The sequence below is a fragment of the Marmota marmota genome, unplaced genomic scaffold, assembly GCF_001458135.2.
Source record: "Marmota marmota marmota unplaced genomic scaffold, marMar, whole genome shotgun sequence".
In the NCBI taxonomy this organism is placed as follows: domain Eukaryota; kingdom Metazoa; phylum Chordata; class Mammalia; order Rodentia; family Sciuridae; genus Marmota; species Marmota marmota.
The window spans coordinates 4,439,946-4,463,738 of NW_025999941.1; the positions used below are offsets into that span (position 1 = coordinate 4,439,946).

General features: G+C 36.7%; 1 protein-coding gene across 2 annotated transcripts in view; it reads right to left on the reverse strand.

Moving 5' to 3' along the window:
• The window catches only part of Plcl2 (phospholipase C like 2), a 198,472-nt gene that overhangs the window by 82,694 nt on the left and 91,985 nt on the right, over nt 1-23,793 (reverse strand). The gene's annotated exons all lie outside the window — the stretch shown is intronic.

Sequence of the window (23,793 nt, forward strand, 5' to 3'; positions counted from 1 at the left end):
AAAAAAAAAAAAAAAAAAAAAACAGTCACTCTGAAGGTCACTGTATAAAATAAGATGAACCTTAGAAGAATAAAACAAGTTGAAGAAAAGCTAGGTCAAATGCAGCTTCTGGCCTACTGTGCTAAATGGGGAAAAGTAAAGTGCCACTGCTGGTCCTTTGTGCAAGTAATAGAAAGCTACTTGGCCTATGGATGCTTCTCCTCAGCCAGCCCTCCTCCTCTATGATGTCCTCTTCTGTATTCCAAAAGCTTACCAATGCCCAGGTTTAGCAAGAAGTCTATGAAGCTACAGATCTGCTCTTGGCTTGGAAATCGATAAGTGTAAAAATCATGAAGTAGGGTAAGTGCAGTTCAGGTTATGGCTTACGATACAGAAAGCCAAAAGACAATGTCACTTACAAACTAATAAGAAAAAGCCAGACAAACTAATATCATGACTTCTCTTGTTTCTGTCAGAGCTGTGGTCACAATGCAACCAAGGGAAGTGAATTCCCAAAAATGATATGCCTGTTTAAAGAGAAACAGGACATAGAAACTGGTTGCCCATTAGAGGAAAACAATTAAAATTCTAAAGAGTTCCCAAGGCCAATTCCCACTGGTAGGCTTCTCCACACATAGACTTGAGAAAGAATGGAGGTGGAGCAGGAGGAGAGCCCCTCTCCTGGGTATAGGCATGAAGGAGGTGAGGGCTACTCCTGGGGTGCAGTGTAAAGTTGCCCATTTCTTCAACCCTTTTCTCATGAAGCGCAAGACATAGCCCCTGGGGAAAGGCCATCAGTCCTTTCTCCTAGAGCAACTAGGAAAAGGATGGAAGCAAAATCCATCTGCCTATAGAACCAGGCAAAGGTCCACTGTCCAAAGGGATATAGAAACTTCTTGGACTCTGGAGTTTGCACAAGGAAAGTAGAGCTCTGATAAGACCAGGGAGGGGCAAAAAACTATCTCCTGCCCAAATTCAATATTGGTACAGGCAGAGTTGTGCTGCTACATGGAACAGGGAAGGAAGGCAGAGATGGCCCAACCCTAAGGCCCAGGTGTATAGCACAGCCTAAGATTAAAACTAGTCCAGGAGACCAAAAACTCCCAGGACCTCATTGAAAGCCTAGCACTGAAGAACAAGCTGTCTACCACTACAGAAAGAGTAAGAATATGGAAACAGACACCTCTCTGACACAGGCAATCACAGCTAAAAGCTGAGGATAAAGCAAGAACACTGAGTAAGCCCTCCAGAACCCTAGCCCCCACCCAAAACACAGATTGACAGTAGCCCACCAGTGGAGGAATTTGAAGCTAGGGGTGCAACTGAAGCTAACAGTGGCAATTCAAAATCCAAACCTAGCTCAATTACTAACCTGACTCAAATTCTCCAGCACTAATGACCTGACATGCCCATTTCTGAAAATAAATCTTATTTATCTCAGTCTTTATAAAACGTCATGTAGCATTCAATAAAAATTATAGAACACACAACAAAGTAAGAAAAAAAAACAATGTCAAGATATAAAGCAATCAATAGAACCAGACTCAGAGGTTACTCAGAGGCTGGAACTATTAGATGAAGACTTGAAAACTATAATTAATGTGTTAAAGGATTAAGTGAAAAAAAATGGGCAATAATGCATGGTTAGATGGTGTATTTTCACAAAAAAACATGAAAATTATAAGAAATGATCCAATGGGAATGTTAATTTAAAAACTTGACAACATTAGAGATGATGAATTCCTTTCATGTACTAATAAGTAAACTAAACATAGCCAAGGAAAGAATCAGTGAATTTGAAGATAAGTCACTGAAATTATCCAGATTAAAACACAAAGAGACAAATTTTATCTCTCTCAATCAATCAGAGCACCCAAGAATTTGACCAACATATGCAAAAATGAAGCCCCAGTAAGAAAAGGCAGAGTAACAATAAGGCAGAAGAAATATTTGAAGAAGTAGTATTCTCAATTTTTCCAAAATTAGATCAAGCAGGATCACACATGCACAGAACTAGATAAAGTCAAACTGCTGAAAATCAAATAAAAGGAGAAAAGCGTTCTGGCAGCCAGAGAAAAAAGAAAATTTTATACATAGAAACACAAATAAGAGGGGCTGGGGTTGTGACTCAGTGGTGGAGCACTTACTTGCCTCAAACATATGAGACACTGGGTTAAATACTCAGCACCACATAAAATAAATAAATCAATAAAAATAAAGGTATTGTATCCATCTACAACTAAAAATATTTTTTAAAATAAACACAAATAAGAATTATCATTCAGATGGACTACAAGTGATTCACTTATTTATACTGCACCACAGGTTGTCTACTTGACCAGCAACTTGCAAATGTACTACATATTATAAATAGCTCGGTGGGAAAGCTATTCTCTTTGAAACCCCTGAAATTCCCTCTACTTTCAAAGACAAAGATGTTTCTAACCCAGTTATTAGTCTCTGAGGGGTCACAGATTGGGTTTCAGAGGGTCCACACGATTGGGATCAGATTCTGAAGTGATCTGCACACCCATCCCTTTTCCCCCCAAAAATGTAGGATTGTAAACTGTTAATATAAACTTTAGAAGACAAAGGAAAGTTTACCACTTCCTGGGGTTGTAGCTCAGTGGTGGAGCTACACATTAGAGTTAAACATTAGCATCAAGGAAAAGGATATTTTACAGAGTTGTAATGGAAGTGTGAAGGCTATCCAAGAGAAATTAAAACTGAGAGGAAAGAAAAGCAAACTATATAATTTACAGATAAAAGTAGAATTTTATTAATAAAACAGAAAAATCAATACAGACACTGATAGCCATGAAATGTTTTTGTTCATACCAAAGTAGAGCAAACTAGCTCAATAGTTCATAAACTTTAGAGTTTAGGAATTATCCACAGAAATACTGTGGGCCACAAAACATAAGCTAGCACTGTATATCTGTCCTCTGTGCCTCAGTTTCCCCACATGTAAAATAGCCATCAAAATAATACCTGTCCTTCATATGTTATTTATAATACCTAATTTATATAGTTGTTATAATAATCAAATCAGTTCACATTGACAAGAACTTTGTGCCTGGTATTCATCATCTCTGATGTTGTCGAGTTTTTAAAATAACATTCCCACTAGACAGATATTTCTTACTTTCCATCTTCATATGGAATAATACATCTAGTCATGTATTATTGTCCATTTTTTCAACTTAATTCTTTAATGCATTTAATAGCCTATATAGACCCTGTTAAATAAATAAGTTCATTTTGGGCTGACATTATTTCTTTGTGAAACAAACAAACAAACAAATACCATAATAAACATGTAACTGCAATACTCGAACCATTTAGGATTTGTCAAAGGTTAATTTATCTCAGAAGAAACCAAATGAATGGTGTTTAAACAAGGTCACTACTTAATGCAGCTCCAGAGCTTCTGAACATAACCAAATGGACGCGATGCCCAAGATATACAATGGGAAACTGTCAAAGACAGCCAGATGCCCTCTCAAAATAAAGCTTCAAGAGGCTGAATTTCCACATCTCTAGGGAACAAATAGGTAATCCGCTCCTGTATGAATTTTAAATCCCATCAATTTAATTAAAATTACAATTAAAATCACTTATAAGTATCCACATGTACTATGAATTTGAAACACAGATCCTCATAACCCCCATGTTTTTTGTCTAAAATATAACCAAACTATTTCAATCAAAATACTTTGTCATCAGACTTATTCAGATGATTCCTTTTACTTCATATTCCATGTCAATTCTAACTGCAGTGTAGATAAACCTATGATGTTCAAAATAGTAACAAAGAAAACAAATTTCTTATTTCTGTAAAATCAAACTTTTGGTGTCAGGTTAAAGCTTCCAAATTGTGTGATGTGATGAGTTACATTTGCCTTTAAAACAATGAGGTCTTTAATTATGAGGTTAGAGGACTATAATTAAACAATACCACTTTCATGACAACACTCTTTAGTTGAAACATTTTCACAACTACTGAAATATTTATTCAAAGTAAATTTACAAAACCACAATCTACATCTGTGTCCAATGTAAACTACAATAAAATCAGTTGATTTTATCCAGTAATGAAAAACTTAACAGTGAAAGCACTGAGCTCCAATAAATTAGACTACATTCCAGTGAAAATATTGATGCTAATGTATTCTAATTTATGATCCATAATAATGGTTATTTAAGTGGCCCAATTTTATGTGAAAACTATGGGTGTTTCTCCAAAATGTAGATGGTAATTTCATATTCAGACACTATAGAGCCTGCTGGCTTCCTTCACTATAGAACTATTATATAACTTTAATTGTTAATAACTTTCTAGTAAATTGTACTGAATTTTGAAAGGTACCCAAGTTGAATCACATAAAGTGACTGTGTAGGCCCACATTTAATCAATTCAAAGAGTAACTTCTTAATCACTATTTTTCTCCCCTAAACTGTACTGATTCTTCATGCTTTCAATATAGCTTTGGAAGAAGAGTATATTTTCCTCATTTTTTTAATCCCTAAATATGGTATTGCTTGAGGTTTGAGGCAAAAAATACAGCAATCCAGGGGTAGTTAGAAGTCAGGAGAAAAGCATCATGGAGATCCATCCATCTGCAGATGCAGCTATTGCCTTGGGTCAGATCCACCCCAGTGAATAAAGAATAGTAGCTCTTTCAACCATAAATTTTAATAATTCCATATTTTTAAAATTTAAATTCTTAAGGAAAATCGCACACTGGCAATTTATTATGAAAGCAATTTATTTTTTAAATCTTACAGGAAAAATTTACTTTTTCTATAGGGCAAAAGAAATATTTGAAGAAGTAGTATTCTCAATTTTTCTAACTGAGAAAATTTTTTAATTCAATTGTTTATATGCATGTGAAATTTGTGTATGTGGTGGGGGGAGCAATTAGATCAGAAAACCAAAAAAAGAAACAACATGAAAAGGAAACTCAGCTCTCTGAAACATATTCTTTAAATCTCTCATCCATTCATGAGCCCACACTAGTTCAACCCTTGATGTAGGTCTTCTCTAAACTCATACAGTAGTTATAGTCCTTACCCTATAATTAAACATTTAATGATAGTCTTATTCAGTTCTCTAATTGTTTTATGTGGTTTAGTCTTATCTCCTTAAGTAGAAAGTGAACTTTCTAATAGAATGGACCTTGTCTTACATACTAGAAGCCCTTGGCTGCACCAAGTTGGTATTCAGAGCAGTAACTCCTTTCAATCAATTCATAATTTCAGTAAAGCCAAGGACTGCCTTGGAATTATTAGAAAGACAAAAATAAGTTAATTCTTTAGCTTAAAAAATGGCTGTTTAAGAAGAGGTGTATTTGTTTTTTGTTTGTTTTTTTTTAAAAAAAACACTAATAATTTTGTTCTTTCTTCAAATTAAAGATGGTAGATTATATAATCTTTATATTAAAGTTCTCAATAAGAATTTTTTTTAAAAAATCTGTACAAGAGAGTTTGGGGATGCAAAATAGTATATAAAGTTGAAAGTGCAAAGTCAGGCCAATATTTTTTCAACTTTTACTATTAATTTTTTTCTATTACATTTATCAGAAAGTCAAATAATTATAGCTCTACAGCAATACTGGTCAATGTTCCAACAACTAGTTTTAGCTAGGAACAAAGTGTTCATTGGCTATCAAAGGGCTACAATGAAAAGAAATCATTGACAAAACTTATTTTTCAATAACATATCCTCTGTGCTTTGGTTTATAAATTGGATCTCTCCATATTTCTCTGAAACCAAACTCACTTGGTCTCCCTGACTAGCTTCCTTATTTCGCTGGCCCATTCCCACCCATGGTTATCCTGTCTGAATCTTCTGGCCCAGGAATTTGTTATCATCCTGTACATACCTTGAGCTTATTCATTACAGTTGCTATGTACTTAGCAATCCCATGACATGAGTATGATAGTGACCTCTGTTAACCCAGAGATGAGGGAACTGGGCTACACGTGTACATTTAGAAGTTGGAAAACTGAACTAGAAGGGAGGGGCTAGTCGGGAAAGCACTGAGTCAGGCGTATGAGGTATCAGACGTGCCCACCGGAAGACCTGAATCTCCTGTGCCTTGAGCAGCAACACCAACCATATCAGGTACTGTCAACTACTGTCATTATAAATATTAACATAACAGTTGATATTACTGTCAATTATTGGGTGTTCTCCATGTGCTAAACACTGAACTAAATGTTTTGTCTCTTTCTAATTCTCAGGACAACTCAGACGTAGGTGTGCTCACCTTCCTGTCACAGGTGAGGGGACTGAGGGTTTGAGAAGCAGAGTAACTAACCCAGACACTCACATAGCCATCACCAAAACTCTCCTCACTCTGTAGCATGGCTCACATGCTGCCTCCTGCTGTCCAGGCTCCCAGAATCCCAAAGCCAGAGGTCATTACAGTACTGTGTGAAGAACCTGTTGTGGCATCTCATGCAATTCCTGTGTCTCCTGCCTGGCTTTCTAGACTCTTCTCAGAGGCTTGTATCTTTCCCATTTCTCCCTAAACACAAACCCTATTTATGAAATCTGTGAACTTTCCTTTCTCAACTGGGGCATATACTACTAAGAAGCAGAGTTCACCTTTTAAAAAGTTATTTATTTGCTTATTAAATCCTTTGCTGAGCCTAATGCCACACTAGACATAGAGTTGTCCAATACATCATAAAAGCACAAGATCATGCTTATAGATTTAAAAAAATAGTGTCTGATTTTAGTAATGCAACCTCTCTTTCAGAGTCCACAACTAAAACACTAAAAACAGAATGACTTAAAATACAAAACTTCAAATATTAGATTTCCAATGTATTATATGAAGAATAATCATAGCAACTTTTTAAAAAATATTTTTTAGTTGTTGGTGTACCTTTATTTTTTATTTATTTTTATGTGGTGCTGAGGATCCAACCCAGTGTGCCTCACGCATGCTAAGGCAAGTGCTCTGCCACTGAGCCACAACCCCAGCCCCTCATAGCAACTTTTAAAAAATTTAATTGTAGCAAACTAAATAACATAAAACATAGACAACATAAAATTTATAATATTAGCCACTTCTCAGTGAATAGTTTAGTGTATTAAGTATCAATGGTATCAATCCCCAGTTCTTTTTGAGACAGTGTCTTGCTAAGTTGCTAAGGGTCTTGCTAAGTTGCTGAGGCTGACCCTGACCCTGACTCTGAACCTGTGATATTCTTGCCTCAGCTTCCTGGGTCACTGGGAGTATGGGCATGTACCATAACACCCAGTTTAAGTATATTCTTATGGTTGCTATTTGCATGGTATATCTTTTTCCATCCATTTACTTAAATTATTTGCATCTTTGAATTTAAAATGTAGAAAGCATATAGTTGGCTCTTTTTGTTTAAAGCCAGTCTTTCTCTGCCCTTGATAGGATTATTTAACCCATTCACCTTTAATGTTGTTATTGATATAGTTGGGATTCATATCTGTTATTTTACTTTTTCTTTTGTATATGTCTCATGCCTTTTTGATCCTTTATCCTTCTTTCATGCTTTCTTTTACATTAAGTTGGCGAGGTATGTTTGAAATTTGGCAGCACAGGGTTCTTTGGTGGTTCTGGGCAAAAGCAGTTTTGGGGTGATAGGTGAGAAGGCCTTAGGAGGGTGCTGGAGAGAGAAAGGGATAAAGGTATGGAGACAGTAGATATAGATCATTCTGTGAAAGAAGAACTTGGGAAATGAACTGGTAGTTAGAAGGAGCCTACCTTTGTTTAGGTTGGTGATAATGGAGCAGATTTCTATGCTGAAGGGACTTACCTCATAAAAAAAAAAAAAAGGAAAATTAACAGTACAGGAGAGAGGGAATGTTGCTCTCTGAAGGAGCGAAGTCCTTGGGAAAAGACTCTTGAGTTGAACCCTGATGGAAAATGGAAAGGAAGAGGAAGTCAATTCTGACTGACTCTCTGGGGAATTGCAAATAAAGAGATATGAGGTAGGAAAGAGGCTGCAATGTCTGAAGAAGCTCATGGAGTCTGGGGGTAGGATGAAGGGAAGCAAGCAAGAAGAGTCTGGATGTGAGTCCTGGGTAATACCATAGAGCGAGGCTACCCAGCCTCTGTGGGACAGAAAGCACCTCTCAGAGAGAGGCCTCTGCAGCCTGGGAGCACATGTTCCTATCGGCAGACAGAACAAATACAAACGTGTATGAAACTGATAATCATGTGCATTTTTCCTATGTGGGCAAATACAACTTACCACCTGTTTTAAAAGGTCAACAACTGGAAAAAGCCTCATTCCTTTCACAACTTCAAAAATCTTCAGCTCATTTTTGTAGGTATTTATTTTGTTTCTACCTTAACAGTTTAATAAAATTGAGCTAAAGGCTATATGCTGTTCAAGTGTTACACAGTTTGTCTGCCCTCCTGAAGGACTGCATGAACGCAAAGACTATCACTAGAAGAATCACCATTTAAAACACCAGCGATGTCTGTAAACTTTAAAAATAGTTTTTGTAGTCAGGCATGATGGCACATTCCTATAATCCCAGTGACTCAGAAGGCTGAGGCAGGAAGATCATAAGTCCAGGCCAGCCTTAGCAACTTAGCAAGGCTCTAAGCAACTTAATAAGATCCTGCCCCAAATTAAAAAATAAAAAGCACTGCGGGTGTTGCTCAGTGGTAAAGCACCCCTGGATCCAATTTTTACTATTACTCAGAGAAAACAAAAATCAAGTTTTTACATAGTTAAAATTATCTCTAAATGTATTGTTGCAATTCTATTTTTTAACTATTGAAATATTTAAAAATCATAGTAAATTCCAAACCCACTGCACTTCTACTTAGAAGTGTTATGTGCAAATAAAGTATTTCCTAACACAATTCCTCTGCTGAAGTGGCACAGACATGCCTTCACCATCTTTGCATCTATTTGGCTTAAACCATCAATATGTGCCTATTTTATGTCATGCCCACGGTAAGCCCCATTTTGTAAAAAATTAAAAGCCATACTTGGGTTAAGAGATCAATAAAAATGTCAATGACCACATGGCAGGAATCCAGGAGACTCCAGCGATTAAACTAGAGCATTTGCAAAATAGAGCAATGCCAATTTGGATTGTAAAAGGTCCACTTCTGCCATTTTTCTGAATCATCATATACCTTTTTAAAACCACAAATCTCTTCCAAATTAATTAGCTCATCAAACTAAAATGAAAAGCAGTTTTAAAAACCAGCAAAATCTCATCATTAATGAATTTTCAATGGCATATGCTGCCAGTGACTAAAGCAATTCAACTTCTTCATTGAATCTTGTATCACAGTTTCTAGCCTTCCTGGCTATAAGTCCCAACTTTTGAGAGAAAACTACTTGTCACAAATGCAGAATTAATGCCATGCAGCTGCAGCAAGTACAAAATTCATTCTAAATGCAACTTCCTGAACATGGATCATGCTTTAAATAATATAAAATAACACACTTTTAACAGGGTCTCTACACTATTTTGTACTGACTATAAAACCAAGAAACTTAAGATAATCCTACAAAGTACATACTGCTAACTTCAGTTTTAAAAGGTGGAAGTAAAAGGGCTTTGTTGTGTTTTTTTTAAGAGAATTTTAATATTTATTTATTTATTTATTAGTTTTTGGCAGACACAACATCTTTGTTTGTATGTGGTGCTGAGGATCGAACCTGGACCGCACGCATGCCAGGTGAGCGCGCTACCGCTTGAGCCACATCCCCAGCCCAAGGGCTTTGTTTTAATATGCTTCAGGAAGCTTGGGAAAGGAAATGAAATATAGGCATTTATAAGGTATGCTTAGGTTTTGTATAAAGGTATTATAATGTAAGATTAAATGCCACACTTAATTATACTGTATTTTATTTCATTTAAGCTGCCCAGAAGATTGTTTTTTTCCAAAAAAGGACTAATTCTGAGTATACTTGCAAACTAATCACCAAAACCCCTTAATAAGTGGATTCCATGCTTATTCTAAGAATCAGGCTGCCCTTACCAACTACCAGTTCTAAATTGGGCTTTGACTCCTGAGTTTTGAAGCTGACCTTTCAGTCCATTATGCAACTCCTCCACGCTGACTTGCTAAAGCCCAAGCTTCTTAAGAGACAGGATACTGGGAATGAAGTCGCACACAATAGAAAACTCTGACAGAAGGAAAAACACAAGGATACCAGAATTCTGCATCAGACAGATTATATTCTTCAAGGTAGAATGACGTCTTAAGTGGCTGCTTATGAGAGTGAAAGTAGGTATTAATAAATATGTCATAACAACAGGGACTGTCCTAGGAAAACCAAAATGTATGGTCACCCTACTTGAAAGTGACCTTATTAGTAACGTAAATTTTTACTAAGTGTCAGGAAATTTATGTATAGGGGATGCAGGCAGGCAGGTCTAGTCTTCCAATCCGAAGACACTTCCAACTTGAAGGCCTCACCTTGTCCAATCTGGAAGCTCATCCTACCCAAACCACATTCCTATCTATACCTACTCATGAGGTAGAGCTTAGTCTTACTGCCTTGAACTGGGTGGACAAGGAGCTCTGTGTACCACTGAATAACCCAAATGCTTACAATTGCTTCTTGTTTACTTCCTGAGGCTGCTACAATTCTCTCTCTGCTATGCCCTTCCTGGGTATGAACCCTTAACCAAACCCCTAACCTGGTTGGCTAGAGTGGAGCTCTTAGTAGCTGCTGGCTAGAATTCCCTTTTGAGTGGCATGGATCTTTCAGGGATCACAGCACCACCACCTGCTTAGTTGTATAGAGTCTTGCTATTGCATGATTCTCATGAGGCGCAGCCCTGCAGGCACTGGCCTGGGCTCCTCACATACTTATTCAGATCTGCCATTCAGATCATGTCTCTCCCACAGTCTTCCTGAATATCTCACTGAAATTTTGCCTGTATATTCTAGAAACAGAAAAAAGATACATAAAATGGGGCTTGTGATCTGCTAGATGTGATAACAGAGGCATGTGTGAGCACTGTGAAAGACAGGCCGTGGGAGGGAAGCCCTTCTCAAAGAGGACATAGTTGACAGGAGGCTGTAGGAGACTGGGTGTGAGTTCTTGGTGCTAAAACAAAAAAGTGAGGTGCCATGCAGGCTAAAGAAGCTGGTGGCTGACCTTCTTAACAGTCACTGATCAGTTTTTCTGGGGATCAAAACATGTCCATTACCACCCTGCCCTGTTCATATGCATATGTATTATAGATCTCACTTTAGAAGTCAACATATAAGTGTATTATATATATACATGATGTCATTACTGCTATGTCACTATTGACAAGCTAGGACTCTCCAATTATCCCAAGGTCACCTCAAAATACAATGCTCCAAGTCCAGAAATTCTTTGCAAGATTTCTAAGTCTGTGGCTTATGGCATTTTAAAAATGCATCTAAAAATTAGATTAGCAAAAAAGTTTATTTTTAAAATCGAATTTCATGCATCTTCCCTCCTCTTTGCAATCCAAATGTGATGTAAAATTCACTCAGGTTTATTGGAAATTATAATGGCAACACAGAAATCACATTTTCTCCTCGGGAAAGAGCTGGAGTTTTAGCTGAACCATGTTTTATTCCAATTATAAATTTGTTTTTAAAGTAATTTAGTTGTGTTTTTGAAAGCATTACTGTAGAGCAGTTTTTAATTGAATAAGACTATAATTTGAGACCAAGTGCTTTTAAAAATAAGCTAGGACTAGGAATGTGAGCAAAGCAACTCTCTGCAAGGCCTATCTCAGCTCTCTCTGGGTAATCTTCACACTTGTAGCCCACTTCCATCCAACAAAATTGGAAGGTTCCTTGATTTATAAAATGTAATGGATTTCTTTATGAATTAATTTTTCTTTATGAATTAATTAAGAAAGAAGAAAATTCCAAAGAGAATGAAGGGTAGAAAATAAAATCTATGATCAAGAAAATCTAATTGCTCACAGTACTCAGAAAGACAAGTAGGCTATGTCACATTCCTACACATTTGAAGCCACATGGAAACTACTGTCTCCCTAACTGTAGTTGGTCTCCTAGGACAGGGAGGTGGGCCAACCTTTGTTGAATTACTTCCATATACATGCTTTATGAATATTATCTCTCTGAGTCCTCAAATCTGGGAAACAGGACCTATCGCCCCCATTTCTGAGATTAAATAGGTCTTCCAGGCAGACTGGTTCTTCCCTATACACACTCTCTCTGCTCTGTATAGTAGAAGGGGAACCCTTGCACAGGACTTTCTCAGATCCCAAGTCTACTGAATGCCCACTTAGGGACACCCACAAGGGTCTGGCAGTGGACTGAGAGCTGGGCATGGGGAATGGCGACGCCTGGTGATTCTCTCTGACCTCTCTCTGCAGAGGAGGCAAGAGGGTCTCCAGTAGAGGCCCTCCGAGGTTCCCAATGCCTCTGGGCTCTGGTACCACCATTTGCTCCTTGTCTCTCTGCCTTGGGGTAGGGATAGTTTTCTACTGTTGACAACTTCTGGTGGCTTTAGTAATCCTTTTTGGCCTCTTTGTTCTTCTACCATCTGTATAATTCCCTTGATTAAATTAAATGTTTTAAGCATCGTTTTTCTAGTTGGACCTCTGAGAGATCAGTGCTAAGTTGTAGCTGCTAAGTGCAAAGGCAAGTCTTGAAGGTGGCTCTGCCTGGCCCCTTCCCCAGCCTGGCCCTGTCCTCTCTGCCAGCCAGATCTGAAATCTTCTTCAGGTCCTCCCTTACTGGCTGTGTGGTCTTGGTAAGGTCAATAAACCTCTCAAAATCTCAGCTGCTAATTTTATAAAATGTGGAAAGTAACTACTTGCCTTTCCTTTATGGGGTTTGGTTAGACACAAAGGAGATAATAAATGTGAAAGCACCTGGAGAGGCTGACTCAACAGTCATTTACAAGCCCTCGGTCTTATTTACTAGAATTATACTGAGCAGTGAAAAAGTAGTTTACTTGAAATTAACCCTCAAGCTAATATTATGGATCTAAATGGTAAAAACTACGCAGAGCTGTCAAAGAATTCACTATGAGTTTACACTTGGTTCTCTTATAACAAAAGGGAAGTCAGGGATGTCTCTGAAGCTTTTGCTTATTTGCCCATCACTGCAGAGGCTATGCCGAGTGAACACAGGAAGCCCTTTGTAGAGCACCTCGGTAAAAAGACCAGGCTGTCGGCTCAGCTCTGGCAACAAATAAGCAGCCCAAGAAACATGGTCCACCATCACAGTCCTGTTTCCTAGGATCACTGTAGAAATTAAACAAGATAATGTAGAAATGCCTACTCAAGGTCTTGATGCCCTCGAGAAATGTCAAGTGTAATTAACGTGGCCTGTGTTATTACCCTCATCATCGTTCCCATCCTTTCCTCTAATGTGTTTTGCCTGGGTTTGATCAGAGCCATCTCTTCTGTCTACATCATTCCCTGCAGAGTGACTCTCAGATCTGCTTCTCTGACCCCTTTCTGTGCACTTCAAGCAATCATCCTTACACAGGGATGGCTCTCCTCTCCCTCTGGCCTCTTTCCCTTCTTGTTATTTCTGGCTTGTCTGAGCACCTGGGAACCATGGTTTCAGCACCTCTACTGTTTTTTATTTTTATTTTTATTTTTTTGTCATAGTGTGAAAGAAAAAAACTGTTTTGTCTAGCCACGTATTTACATAATAATGGGTTAATTAAAGGGCTAATAAGAAATCCTATGCTCTGACTTCATATCCTGCTATATTCTGACTACTATTGCTTATTGTGAATAAAACACATATATGTGGGGAAAATACGTAATTACCCTTGGGCAGATGGATACTTTCCCTTAGAGACAGCATGGGAAAGGAAGCAGAGACACCCCTGGAGATCAGTTGTGAATAAAAGTATAACGCCATGTAAGTAATTTTAAATTTTCCAGTAACCACATTTTTTAAAAAATACAAAGGAAAGGGTGAAATAAACTTCAATAATTTATTTTATTTAGCTCAAAATATACCAAATATTATCAATTCAACATGTAATCAGCATAAAAAAGCTGAGATGTTTTGCTTTCTTTCGTCATAGTGTATGAAATACAGTATAATTTACATTTATAGCATATCTCAATTTGGACTAAGCACATTTCATTGCTCAATAACCACGGGGGAGTAATGGATAACATAACAGATAGTGTGTATCTAGATGATAAGCTCCTTAAAGGCAGGAACTTGTCACATTTTAATTCCAAATTCCCCCCTGATGTTTTTAGTGTGGTGCTTTTTGCCCAAGGCAGGCACTCAGCAAATATTCGTCAAACTCATGGATGAAAGCTAGAAAGACGGGCTACTGCTCATAAATGTAAGCAAGTTCAATACACATTTTTTAAAGAAATAACATTTTTGTGACTTTTACACCTTAAAAGTCACAAATGGACTTCACTGCTAAAATTCTCACATTCACCTAAAATCAACCCCAAAGATACATTATATATACAGAGAACAAAGTTAACCATCCTCCAAAAGAGAAAGAGAGAGAAGTTTAAAAAAAAGGGCCCCAAATTCAGTTATAATAAATGATCACAACAAATCATCAAATACTATTTAAATTACCTCATATTTCTGAGATTATGTGAGAAGCTATAATGCATGCTAGGCCACAGACAACTTGAAAAAGAATTTAAAACTAATATTACAATCAGGTAATTTATGAAAATGATGAATGTCTTTTTTTCTCAGTATTACTAAAAACATATTTTGCTTCAAATTTTAAAGGCTTAATATATGCAAATTATATTTTGTTTTTACCTAATTGATACAAATCAACTTGCTCAGTCAGGAAAACCACTTAAAAATAATTTGTAGTTCCAAAGGCCACAAAATTACACTGTTTATAGAACTACAGTAGCTTCTTTCAACCCAGGGTACAGAAATCATAAATGTCAAGTTCCTCTTGACAACCAAGTTAGCTGGCCACTGAAAGACTCAGACGATAGCCATTCATCAGGGATGCGTCTTCATAAAACTCAAGAGGCAATCCATTCCCCTCAAGAAAAGAAAATGGCTGCCCTCAACTAAAGCTCTATAAAATTGCAAAATACTTAGTTTATCTTCACAAATTGTGAAAGGGACTTCTAAGGAAAAGTCAAGGAGCACTAAAGGCACTTACTTGGAAGTGAACTTTCTCTGTGGGGAAAACAAAAAAGCTTTCTCCATCACCATCACAGGATTGGGTTTTGTTAGTTCTAAATATACCTTGACCAAAGGATTTAAAAGGTACATGTCTTTGAAATGTGTCTGGCTCCCCTGCTGAAGCTCCTGTCTACTGAGGAGGAGGAAACTGAAGTTCAATCAAATACAACCTAGTGAGGAAGAGACTCTCCATGGCAGTAGTTTTGCCTTTTTATCTTTAGTGAAAAATCCTCTTTTAACTAAAACTTGATTTCTTCAACCTAGTAGAACTTCTATCAGATCTCAGACCTGACAAATCTATGGTCCTAGGGTTACTAATAGAATACCGGTGTTCAGTTAGTCCTATTACATTTTCGTCATCAAAATCCTTGCAAAACATATAACCAATAGCTTCATTTACTTAGCCAAGAACAGTCAGAGTACATTACTTTCTAAATTATTACATTTACTTTAATTTTCAATTAAAAAGAAAGTTGTTTGTGCTGCCCTTTACATGAAGATAAATAGTGCTTTTTGAAATCTCCATAATGGTGTCTTTTGAACATGTAAACTTTGGGGGAATATAGATAAATCAAATTTTATCTTATTACTTTTTCAATGTTATTCTAAATATCTTTCAGAATCACTTGACTTTTCTCTGGAGGCAGCATTTGTCTCTCTAGTAATTTAAAAAAATTACTGACATATTTTAAGTTTTATTTTGTATCAGTTTTTCACATGTTGTCCAATTCTAAACACAGATCTTTAAGCTGCTATCTAGCTACTTTGAGAAGAGCCTGTGTTAATAAATGTCACATTTTTCAGTAATTCAACAATGTCATAAAGATGACAAATTTCATATGCTGACAACCTGACACTTGCTGAAATAATTAGTTTTCTACCTTAACTTGTGATTTTCATTCACTTGGTAAATATTTATTGACTAGCTTGCTATGTGCCAGACGTTGAAGGGCTCTGAGGTTACCAAGCAGAACTCAGCAGGGCCTTCCAGCGTTCACAGTGCCGCCTGTCTATGATTCAACAAATGTGGGAGGACAAAGATGACAATTTCAAAGACCCAAGTCAAATTCTAACTCTGCCCTCAAGTAGCAGATGACCCACGGCTACTAGATTTGTCCTGCCGTCTTCCATTTCCTCATCCACTACACAAATATAATAATTTATTCTACACAGTTGCTATGAGAGTCAAATGAAATAATGAAGACAAAAGGAAAAAAATATCTGTCACTCAGGACTCATAAACGTCAGTCTCCTTCCTCTTAAAAATACATAGCTTTCTGTATACTGAATGTCTGTTCTATTTCTAAAACAGATACATTAACTGTAAATCTGAAACCTGTAGGGTTTATCAATATTCAGGAGTTACAGTAATAAAGGTTACTGAGGGACCACAAATACCCTCACTCTTCATTCTGAGCTTCTCTGACAGGGACACTTTTGGGGTTAACTATCAGGTTATCACTTGTTCTTTCTCCATTAGAGCTTTAACAACAACATACCTACCATCCTCAAAACAGGGAACAGTGGGGATGAAGAACTCCTGAGGTTCTTTCATCTATGGATCACATTAGAGGAAGAACTGTAGGATTAGGAGGGAACTAGAATAGTAAACAACTACAGCATGCGAGGCCCAGGGTTGGGTGAACCACAGGCATTATCATGTCTGAATCCCATATCTACTTCCAAATGCAGATGTGATCTACCTTCTACAAAGAAATCCTATACTCAGGAGCCTAAGAAAGTTGTCCACACTGACAAAGACATAAGTAGCCCAACATCATTAACAGTAGTCAAGTACACTGTTAATTTCAGACAGCTAGGACAGCCAGCTCTTTGTTTTCTATTTTAGCATTAAGTTTTTAGCTGTTGGTTTTATTCAAATCAATAAACAGTTATCAAACACTGGGAGCCAGGTACTATGGAAGTACTAAAAGTCTTACTGTGGAGTGGAGATGGCAGAAAGTTTACAAGATTAGAAGCAAAGGCAGAAGCATGCTCAGGGAGCTGTAGGTACTCAAGAGCGGAACCATCATTCCCAGCCTGAAGGTCCAGAGAAACCCTCCCCAAAATCCTGAGCCTAGAAAAAGTTAAAATATGCAATTACCCCACCCTCTAATAAAGAGAAGTAATAAGAGGAATTCCATGAAAAGTTCTCTGTGCAAAGCATACATCCGGAAATCAGGGCGTTGACCTTCTTGTACTTGTACTTCATGAAAAGTTAACCCTAGTTTCTTTCAAGTAATCAATCTATCTTTGAAATTTTTAGGAATGGGTCTGATTCCTAAGTAATAACCTTTATTTTATATTGGTGACTTCCTTCATTGATTATGAATTATCATTACTCTCATTTTCTAACTCATGGAACTCAGAAGCCAAGTAGATTAATCAAATGAGGTAAACTCTGGAAAGATTCACATGGAAACAAAAAAAGCTAACACTCCTGCTGACAAAAGACGTATAACCAAGGAACTAGGGAAATGATTGATTATTTAATAAAATCTTATTTTCCCCAAATTCCAGAATTTTACAACCAATTACAAGTCTCCCACGCAGAATCACTAAGTGGAAAAGATGAAATCTTGAAAATAGCTACTGGCAAGTTATTTTTATTCTTGGAATTATTAGACCCTTATTTCTTCCTTAAATATAACAGAATTTAAAAAAAAAACAAATTAACTCTGTTTATATAATTCCTCATTTTTACTAAAAACAAGTATCAGTATCTGTCAGTGGGGGCTTATTATTTAAGCTTTGTATATTAGAAAAGAAATATCTTCCACACATTCAAGAACCAAAAGACATCATAACATGGCTTCTGGCAGAACAATAGAATGATCCCATTTCCTGTCTATAAAGAACTATAAAGAACAGTCTACCTAAATGGTTGAAAATAAATAGGTTTCATATTTTAACTGTCTTCACAATATACAGAAAAATGTAGTTTGCTACTGACCCACAATGAAGTAAAAAATCATTACATTTGAAAATGTGACTGCAAAATGCACTGAAAGCCTTAGGCACGTTCCACATTAATTAAGGAACAAGAATCTGCTCCAGTGATATCTTGTAAGTATTTCAGTATACCTTTCAGATGAAGTATAAAGGGCCTTTTGTGTCCCTATTAAAATCCTCTGGGTTTGCAATGCTCAGTATTAGGTTTGTAAAAGACAGTGTTGACAATTCTTGCCACCTCACACGGTTGAAGCAGTTCTAAAGAACTACTGCTCTTATTCCATGTGGGCTACTTGTCCCCACAACACTTAGCTCTCCTTTGAACATGACCACAAATGATATACTTTTAGACTTAGTTATTTTATAAATCCAGAGGACAATGGATTAGAGACTGAATGAATCAAGGCAAATCAAACACTGAAAAAAAATTTTAAAAAAACTATCCTCTAACAACAGCTCCACTAGATATATGTTCACCTAGAAGGTATTATATTGTAGTGAACTCAGTGTGTGGGAGAGGTACAACACAGCTGAGTGTTTTTTTTTCCCAAAAAATGTTCTTTAATATATACTTTATATTGTCTTTAATATGAAAAATTTAAGATTAAAATAGACTATTGACATGGAAAAACAATCCAAAGGAAAAGCCCATTTATGGTAGATTAACCAATTACTATTTACATATAATACAGAAATAGATGGAGGAAGACAAAGTTATATAGACATAAAAATACACTTGTTAGTCAAATACAAAAGAAGAAATTTCACTTCTATAAGCCCCTAAGAATATGGATTTCTTTTCTATTTTTTCCTTTTCTTTTTTTTAATATTTTAGTTGTAATTGTACACAATATCTTTATTTTATTTTTATGTGGTGCTGAGGATCGAACCCAGGACCTCGCACATGCTAGGTGAGCGCTCTACCGCTGAGCCACAATCTCAGCCCCTATTTTTTTTCTTTTAATAAGAAAATATACAGTTGTAGAACAGCTGAGTAAAGGACAGAAGAACGTTTGGAATGGAGCAGGAGCACTCACTGTTGTGAAGGAAAGAGTCACATTCCCTATGCCAAGGGGCTCCTAAGAACAGGAGAAAGGGAGGGCACAATGGCTAGACACCAAATGCTAAATGAAATCACGCAGACCCAGGCAACCCATTCCGGTCTATTTCTAGGATGATGCTTACCTCTCAGTTCAAAATGGTTGAACAACCTTCTACCCAGAAGAGTACATTCCTGCCTTGGCTCTGAGCCACATATCTGGGTTTTGATGCGTTTCTGCACTGATGATGATAAACATCACCCCTCCACCCAAACACAAAGACAACCCACAGCAAGAAAAGGAGACAAAAATAGCAAGCCCTGTGGCCACTGGCTTAGAAGCTCTCCTGAAATTCTCAGGACAATAAACCACAGTTCCTAAAAATTTGCAAAAGCCTAAATAAAGTGGTAAAATGAAAAAGAGGATGGAGGATGAATGAAACAAAAAACAATGGGGAATGGGTTTAAATTTACGGTTTGGGGAAAGAGCTATGTGGTGTATTAGCTTCAACTGGATAGATATTTATGAACTGCCTCCCAGGTGCTGTAAACTTTTCTAATGACTCTGGGTTTTTGGACATAAAGCATATGCGTTCTCAGATTCAGATATTCCTCTGCACCATTTCCGTAAAGATGAAACTATTCACCAGAAAACATATTTTTAGAAATGTGTGTCCTACCTATTCACAAAGGATCTCAAGTTGCCTATGGTTACAGCATCAAAGAGGATACTTTAAGAAGAAGTAAACAGAGTATCTAGAAGAAGATTTGGGGCAAGGTGTCATCACACACCTGAGGTTAATAAACTGCTATAGTTAGACCCTGAATTTTGTGACAGAAAAACCACAAACAGCAATACACAGGGTTACATTTCTTTTACTGCCCAGCAAAATTAAGCAAGCAAAAGTCCTTGAAGAGACTTTCAGAACCTAAATTCTGAAATTTTTTTTAAACATAGTTCTGCTATAAAGAACACTGTAAAATAAAAAGGATGACAATAACTTTTTTCTTAGGAAAAGAAACCTTAAAGATGTGAAAGTTAGTAAATAAGTTAATCTTCTAGAACAGTCATTGACCATGCTGCAAATAAAACAAATCTTTCAGAAGATGCTTCCACAGACACACAAATGAAGATAGAACAATTACAACTGATCCCAATATCCACACTCATAGAAAACTTTATTACTATTTTTAACTCCAATTAAAGCCTTACTAAGATTAAACTCACTCATTCGTCTGAGACACTGAAAATGAAGTCACAATTTACTGTTGGCTTTCTTTTTCTAATTCCTCAATATCAAACACTTATTTGAGATTTTAAAAATGAATTAAAAACAAATTGATATAAATTCACTTCAGTTAAGATGGATAAAATAAACTGGGGAAAATGTCTTTCCTTAATTTTTGCAATTGATCAACATATTTCAGTATTATAATATTTAATTAACACATTTCCAGTAAATACAAATCATGGCAATTGTAACAAGAGTTGACAACTTTTCAAAGTTTGTATTAAACCAGATTTCAAATGTGCATTCTCTGCTTCAGATTACCTCTGCACCACTTCTGTCAGAAAACATATTTTTAGAAACTATTAACCAGAAAACATATTTTTAGAAATGTGTGCTCTACTTGCTCACCAAGAATCTGAAGCAGCCTATGGTTACAGCATCAAAGAGGATGCTTCAAAATGAAGAAAACAGAGTATCTAAAAGTTCATGTATGCAAAATACCCTGGGGGGAGAGGGAAACATATCCTTGAAAATTGAAAGAAAGAGGATTTCACGCCTTAGATTTAGTTGAGGCTTTTAATCAGAAAATAAACGTGGCCTAAAGTGGATAAGAAATATCATGAGTTGATTTTGAAATGTCAGTCAAATTTAGAGATTCCTATTTGGGCTTACAGTAGTCCAGAGGCTTATCATCTCATAGTCAAAAAAGCAACAACAATAACAAAACAAACCTCTGGTGCTGTGAATGAGTAAACATTCCCAAAACAAGACTTCATCATTCTTTAGAGTTATTTTTCATGGCAAGTATCTGTGCATCAGCCAAAAGTTCTAAAAGAACAAGGGCTGACTAAAGAAAATTACATATGAGTTTTCCTATGCTTTGGCAAAAGGCAAGATCTGCTTTCCTCACTGCCAACAAAACTTCCTAATGTGAAAAGAGTCATTTTCAATAAGTCTCCATCATTTAAATTTGTTGCTAGGATTCCAAGCTTGTTGCATTGACACAATGTCCTCTGGCATCTGAGCATGCCAATGCCTCTATGGCCAGAAAACTAATGAGCTTGTAAGAATGTCCTTACATCATTACATCCCCAAGAACATTGTGGCAGCCAGTACCTCTCCAGTTAGAACATTCTTTTCCCTTTTAATGGGGAAAGAGAGTCTAGACTCAAAATCAATAAATTGCAAAAACATAAAAATTAAAATATAAAATATAAAAGGCAGGGTCCAAACCATCCCCTTTTCTACTTTCCATTATATTTTCCCTACTTCTTTCCTTCTCTGATAGGACTAGGAGTTCCAAAGTGGCAACTCACTGACATAGAACTGTGAGTAACAGGAAAAATGATTTGCTATCATGGGCCACTAGATCAAAAAACACTTTAATCAATTTGTGAGTATCTAAAAAAAATGGTTCCCAAAGGTAAAGACATCACAAATAATTTTTAATCTGTCTTGTAGTCATTTGTTTTAAACCTTTAAAGGCCTTTTTTTTTAAAAAAAATTTCTTTTTTTCTCTTTTATCAACAAATAAAAAGAAGGGTCATCATTTCTCCTATCCTCTAACTGCATTTTAAATATAAATCAAAAAGCAGAGTTTGATGTAGTCCCCAAACTGGATAATCAGCTCAAAATAATAATGTACTAGCTGAACACATTCCTAATGTATGTTTGGCTTTGTTTTAATGTGTCTCCCCAAAATTCAATTATTGAAACTCACTCCCAATGTGATCACAGTATAAGGAGGGGCCTTTAGGAGGTAACTGGTGCCTTTATAAAGGAGGCTGAGGGAGATTCTTCCACCATTTGAGCATACAGCAAGGGACATATCATCTATGAATGAGAAAGTAGCCCTCACCAGACACCAAATCTGCAGATGCCTTGACCTTGGACTTCCCAGCCTTTAGAACTATGAGAAATAGAATTATTTTATTTATATGCCACCCAGTTTATGATACCTTGTTCAAGCAGCTTAGATGAAGTAAGAAATGTATCAAAGGTAATACAGAGACCACTGGAGACATCAACAAGTTGCAATTCATCAACCCCTGCAAAATGCCAAGTACTAATCAAGGACACAATCTGTAATGAAACACAATCTGCCCTCCATTATCTTATAGAGGTTATAAGAAATACAAAGTGGTGTGTCCTGAGACATTTATGGAGCACTGTGAGAGTCTGAATGAGTTAAAATGGAGGGAACTGGCATAAAGGGACATTTCTGGTAAAAAGAACAAACATCCTGAGCATGGAAATGCACCTGGGGCAACCATGGAGGGCAGCCAGTTTGAGTTTGGTGTGGCCTGAGTGCAGGCTGTGGGCCCTCCCCTAGCAAGAGCTAACATAGAAAGGTAAACTAAGGCAAATAACAGGACCTATGAATGCTATCCAGGGAGTAAGTGCTTACAGGACCATGTCCTATGACATGGTATGAAATCATTGACCTTTAATCAGGGGAAAAAGCAACTACAAAAATCATCTGGATGTGAAACTAATTCCCTCAATAAATATATATTCAATGGCTATCCAATACCTAGAATACTTAGCACGGGGCCTTGTGTGAACTTGAAAGACTAATTTTTTTTTAAATTAATAATGTCCATTATATACAACTTTGTGGGGCTACCAAGATGAACACACATGGATTCTATCTACCCTTACGGTTTTCCCATCTAGATAGATGGGCCCCAACCAAGGACCAAGAATCTGGGACTCTATTTGGTACCAATTATGGCAGTCTTTTCAAAAAAGGGTAATCTAGCATAAGTCAACCACCCAAATGCCACCCTAGTGTAGCAGACTCAAAGTTCAAGAAATAGCTAAAGACTGAAGTAAGAAGGCCCCACAAAAAAGAGAATATTCTCCTCTCCCCAGCTCCCCAAAGAGGGTAGGAAGAAAAGCTCCCTTTGTGATCTTCCTTCCTTTAACAGATGACAAAGCTCCAAGGGCATTGTTGAGATGGTTAATTTTGTGTGTCAATTTGACTAGATCATGGTATACAGCTGTTTGTAAAACACTAGTCTAGAAGTTGATATGAAGGTATTTTTAGGTATGATTAATATTTATAATAAATTCACTTTAAGCAAAGCAGATTAGCCTGTACAATGTGCGTGGGCTTCATCCAGTCAGTTGAAGACCTTGAGAACCTAGACTGCATTTCTTTTTTTTTTTTTTTTAACCTTTATTTTGTTTATTTTTAAAATAAATAAATAAATAAATGTTAATGTTGGTCATTAACAGAGTTGATGATGGTACAGGTTGAGCATCCCTAATATTAAAATCTGAAATCTGAAACTTTTTGAACACAGACATTATACTCAAAAAGCTTTGGATTTTGGCCAGGTGCAGCAGTGCATGCCTATAAGCCCAGCTGCTCAGGAGGCTGAGGCAGGAGGATTACAAGTTCAAGCCCAGCCTGGGTAAATTAGTGAGATCCTATCTCTTTTTTTTTTTTTTT